This window comes from Haemaphysalis longicornis, unplaced genomic scaffold, assembly GCF_048455015.1.
Source record: "Haemaphysalis longicornis isolate Haplotype H1 unplaced genomic scaffold, Haemaphysalis longicornis Haplotype H1 scaffold_1, whole genome shotgun sequence".
Classification (NCBI taxonomy): Eukaryota; Metazoa; Arthropoda; class Arachnida; order Ixodida; family Ixodidae; genus Haemaphysalis; species Haemaphysalis longicornis.
Window position 1 is genome coordinate 12,652,183 of NW_027526203.1, and position 5,912 is coordinate 12,658,094.

The window sequence follows — 5,912 nt, forward strand, 5'->3', positions numbered from 1 at the left end:
AGCTCGTGGCGTCTGCGATGGTCAACGACGTGATACGTGTACGCCAGGCGAGGTTCGCTGTTCCGGTAGCGGCCTTAGTGGTCTGTGCTTAATTTTCACTGATAGGCGCACTAAGCAGCTCACAATGACAAAACCGGAAATCTGCGTCGGCATGGAGGCCTGTCAATTTCGCTGAAGCTACCTCCTCGCCAGATTTGCTGGGTTTATTATGCTGCAAATAACACAATGTTCCTACTTCCTTCTTTGCTTCCAATTATAGAGTTCAGCAGATGGTTTTACTACACTTAGTTGGGGTAATATTGCATACTGTAAAAGCCTTTATTTTGCAGCCCTATTTTTTCCCGCGAATCAGGCACGCGGCGTGTATTCGGGGAAACTTATAACTTCGCGAACGAGACCGAAGATGGGGTTTGGAACGGAAACCGGACCAGGTAGTGCAGCTGTCTTAGTCTGGTCGCTTTAATCACAACTATAGTGAACTAGAATACTTGGGTAGTGGAAAAAGCGCCGCCTTCTCCCCATAGCGCCCTTGAAGCCGAACATGTTAACCGCCGCGCGTGGCGCTGGTGTGCCCCGCCCGAGGAGATCCCGAGGCGGTGCGCCTTGCCGCTATGCTGCTGTTGAGTGGTTCACGCTCGGTTTTGATGTTTCTTAAGCCACTCACTGCACATGATGTTTTTGTGTGTGTAATTGCAAGATAAGCCTAGCTTGCACTACACTGATCTTTAAATGTTCTTGGTTCTTTTTTGTTTGTAATTTAGAGAGGACATATGCTTGCGGTGGTCTCTTATTTCCGAAGGGCCATGGCCCATGCGGTTTTAAAGAATAGTGCAATAGCGTGTTATGGGATTATACCCCTGAGAAATTTATGTGATTGCTACAAAGATTTTATATTTGCGATTTCTTTTCCCTGCTTTTATTTGTTGAATTTCTAACTGTTTCATATATCTTGCGTCTGCAAGACGTGGGCAGCACTTTTAATGAACTTGTGCATTCGTAATATGGTAATTGTTTTATGTTAATGAATGGCCAGCGTACCACTGAACTATACAGTTTTAAAATGATCCCGTTATAAAGTGCGCCATATGCAGTTTTAAAGAATTACAGTTTTGAATGTTGATCGTTTTCGCTGCCTTGAGTGAAGTTATTAAAAGCATATCGTGTGTATTGTGTGGATTAGAGCACTGAAATGGCCCGGGCAAGGTGGAACGCATTTTCTCCGGACCGAGCGGGGCTCGGCCGTCAACAATTTTTTTTTCGTGCCGCGCTGGCCCGGCCGCATGCAGGCAGTGTCTGAAGCCCGGCAGTCATGCGCCGCACAATCGTGATTGTTGATATCAAAAAGTTAGCTCATTGAATTAGGTTAAATGAAAAGAAAAAACTGAAGCGCGATGTCACGGGAGCTCTGTTAAAAATATATTTCGTCGATATTCTCAAAAATGCATTTTTCTGTGTCCGGGTATATATCTACAAAGCTCAGTCCAAGTTTAAAAATTGTAAGTTCAATATACTCGCTCTATGGTTACGTTTTCAGGTTGAAAAGGCCAATTTTTTTGGACTCATCTTTATAGTCTTTCGAACGCGGGTTGATATTTCAAAACATTCCAACGGGTTCAGGTTTATTTTATTAAATTTTGCCGGGTACGGGCGGGGCTCGGGCTTATATTTAAAAATTTGTCGGGTTCGGGCCGGGCCTAGGAATTATGGCTTGCGCAGTGCTCTAGCGTGATCAAATTTAAAAAAAAAGAACGAAAATATGCGTAAGTCGGCCTGCCTAACGCACCATGCTGTTTCCGCGGCTGACAAAATGCGATAGAAACATTAGCAAACAATGAAGAAACAGTATTCACACGCTAGCCTCGATCACTAAAGCACGACACACGCGGTCTGCTTGGTTGGCCAAATGGGTTGAAAAAACGAACAAATAGTACATGCGCACGGTATAGCTGTACTTTTCCCAGAAGAACCTTGCTACCTTACTAATAGCATTCGCAAAGCTATTGCAACGCGCATTCGCCGCACCAGGTATGAATTTACACTGCAATAGAACTGATGCCCCTCGAATATAGTCGAAAATGAACGCTGCGGGTTAATTGCGTTATTTCTTTGCTTCCGTTAGTCGTTGTTTTGTGTGTTTTCTCACATGCGCTGCGTTTGCGCGCATTACCGGGACTCGTTTGGCGTTGCTCGCGCGCTCCGGCCAGTTGACGCTTTCGTGTGGTACTGATTCGTACCTGTTTTTTCTTCAAGCGCACTGAGCTTCTATTTCGCACTTGCATTTCGACTCACATGTGGTTTCGGTTTTGCTTTTCCCTTCGTGTTCCTATAGTCTGCTATAGTTAAGCGCTCCACACGTTCGTTGGACATGCGTGGGTGAGCGCACACATGTGGTAATTATTTACAATATGGAAAGCGAACAATAAACAGATGACACAATGACATTATCTCCCCACTGTTTAGTCGGTGCACATGATCCTTATAGGAAAACAACACCAGCTAGCCGCTGCACATGATCTTGGTTTGGGAAATTGTAAAAAGAGCCTAGCAGGAACCACACTTGTTTAAATGTTCTTGGTTCTTTGTTTTAATTGTTTGCAACGTGGATGTAAATAATTAAATGTAAATAAGGTGTAATTATTTTATGTTTATCGGTGTACAGTGTCCGAAACAGTATGCAGTTTTAAAATGATCGCGCAGTAAAATATGCTGTGTGGCTTGGTGCTTTTCTGAGAATTGCGGTCGCGAATCCTGTATTTGCACGCTTTCCGTTGACTTGACTGAAGTTTTAAGACATCTGTCATGTGTGCTTCGTGGGTACGATTTGAAAAAAAAAAAACAACGTAAATGTTTGCGCACGCACGACGCTGTTTGCTCGGTATGAAGAACTTGATAGAAAAATCAGCAAAAAATGAAGAAAAAAAGTACAAACATTAAGCTTAAGCAGAAAGCCTTAGGCACCCCGCTCATTCCTCAGTTGACACAACATGATAGAAAAACCATCAAACAACCAAGAAAAAAGTATCCGCACGCTAGCCTAGATTGAGCACGGCGTGCGCGGTCTGCTGGGTTGGACAACTGTGATGAAAAAGGAGCAAACAGTAAATACACAACGTAGGTACCTTTCCCATAAAAAACCTTGGTAAATTAATAGCATTCTCTACTATTTTGACACGAAAAAAGAACTGTAGCTCCTCGGAGACTGCCCAACGCACGCCTGCTCGCCGCTTCCCGAGGCGAAAAAGCGCTCGGGCGGGGCACGCGAGCGCCACCTCGTGGGGTTGACACTGAGTGCCTCACTCGGAGGCGGCCGCTGAACTGCGCACAGAGTTCAGGCAGTGAAATAGTATTTAATCAGGAAGAACACTCCGGCACTTTTCTCCTGGGGTACGGGCGCTATTATTATCGGAGTATTCCCGAACTCGGGCACCCTGCCTCAAGGCTGGTGATATGAGGGGGGAACAAAAGGGCCAGGAGCGGGTGCAAGCCACGGGTTGCGGGGAGCGCCTTGGCACGACACCTTCTGTCCTATAGGGTGTTGCTGGGGCCCCTCGCCATGGGCTCCCTTCCCTCACCCTCCTCGCCTACCGTGCGGCCCGGTCGCCGGAGAGATGGCGCGAGTGGACGTGTAGGAGCGGGCGGGGACGCGGGACTGGGGACAGAGAGTGTTTCTGGTGATGGTGTGTGTGTGTATGCCCGGACGGGCGACAGCGCGTTGGAGGATGTAAGTAAAGAGTTCTTTCACGCAACCGCAGTGTGCCTCATTCCTTGGCATGCCGTAGAGAGCAGGCCCACATCTGGCGCCCGAACGTGGGGCTGATGTCAAGCCCACCCGTGGACATTTGCTCTCTGCGGCTGCCGGGAAGGGGCCCAATGCGGTTTGGGACGGCATTCCTTTGTTCCGGGAAGGAAGCGCCATTTTGGCAGTGGGTGACCAGGGCTTTGAGCCGTATAGATGCATGTTTGTAAATTAGTTTTGAGGCCAGTGTTTTAGTTTGCTTAGGTTTTACGAAGGCTGTAGATGCCTGAAGTTTTTCTTTCGTTTTTTTTTCTGTTGTTGGGGTAACGGCCTAAGTGGTTACATTGCGAGTGTATTTAGCGTTTGTAGGGATATTAGTCGCTTGTGTATTTTGACGTGTCCCTACTGTAGTTTTTTTTTGTATTTTAATGTGGCTGTAGTTCAGCCCCGTTGGTCCTATGTATTTTCTTGACGTTCCTTTTTTGCTTCTATTGTAGATTTGTGTGTGAGGTGTGTTTGTCGCGTTGCGTATGTAGTTAGCGCGGCTTGCTCTGTATCTTCGCGTCTACAGTTTGGCGTGGTTGAGCCAGCTTTTTGTTGGGTAGTTCGCTGGCAATAGATCCTACCACACGGAGAGAGACGGGAGAGAAGGAGGAGCCGCAGGGCTCGGGGGGAGACTCAGCGGCCGCTGCGCACGAGGCTGCTGATCAGTTGCAGCCCGCAGATCTCGCCTCAATGATGAGGCAGATGACCGGGATGTTCGCGGAGATGACCCGAATGCTCGGTTCGGCGCTAGCTGCTCCCACCGCGGGTCCTGTAGTGCCGGTCTCGAAGCCGCGTTTGAATATCGAAATTCCCTCGTATTCCGGCTACGGAGACGTGAAATCCGTTTGCGAATACCTGCAGCAACTGGATTCGTATCAGACTGCGGTAGGCGCATCGGATGATGACGTGCTGACGCAGGTCCTGCCCGTGGCACTGGTAGGAAGCGCTGCGCGTTGCAGGCGCTGCCAACCGGCTTTCGAGTCGATGGCAGATTTTAAGGACCGCTTCCGCGCTGAATTCCTGCCACCCGATTACGAACACCGTATAAGGGACGAGCTTGCCCTTCGCACGCAGCACCCTGAGGAGAGTCTCCTCGAGTACGTGCGGGCTATGCAGGAGCTGTACGAACGGCCGACCCCGAGGCAGCCGACGCGGTCAAGGTAGCGCGCGTGTGCAGGCAATGCCACCCGCGTTTCAGACCGTAACTGCGGGGCCGGAGTTTTCGCAACTTGGAGGCCCTCGCACAAGAAGCGCGAGTAATTCAGGCGGATTTACTCGCCGAGCTTCACTACAGGTTGCCGCCGAGACCCGAGGAATCGCTCGAACCGGGTTGCGCCTGGTCAGGAGGGGGAGCGGATAACGGCCCCACAAACTACTCGGTCGGAAGCAACGCAGGCGACGGAAGAGGGAGGCAGGACGAAACAGCCCGTTTGTGCTGGTTTTGTCACAAGCCTGGCCACTTCTCCTGTCAATGCCCCGAGAAAATGCGTAGCACGCAGGGAAACTCGGATCGCCGGCGTCGGTGAAGGGCGGTGGCTCGTCGTCGCCGGCGGGAAGCGAGAAGAGGGGGCCAGACAGAGGGGGCGCGAGGGAGCCTCCCGGGGGGCACCCCGAAGCTGGCGTCGACGGGCAACTGGCCCCCTCCGCATGCAGGGCGCAGGGAGACCCCTCTTCGTCTGCCCCATTCATGCGAGTGCAATTGGTCGGTCGCGAACCTTTTGCACTGGTCGACACAGGTAAGGGGTAAGGCCCGCCGAGACACCCTTGAGCTTAGCAGCGGGTTCGGCAAAAGCAGAGGGAGCGGTGAGACTCACGCTAGGTTTTGATGGCAGAAAGCGCAGACAGCGTTTTGTTTGCTTGCCTGGTTTGTCTGTTCCAGTCCTACTGGGCAGAGATTTCCTCTCGAGGGAGGGTGTTGTGCTCCACATGGGGAGGAACGGCTATCAGTACGGGCCGCAACCCCCTTTCTTTCCTTTCGCGAACGCGCCGATGCACGGTTTGCAACCGCACGGGGCATATAAACTCTACTGTGCTGCGGAAGGCCAGGGAGAGGTGTTAGGAAAGATGAGCACTGATGTAGAAGCGATCGTCGCATCTTTTTCAGGATCCGATGATCAGCGCCGAATGTTGG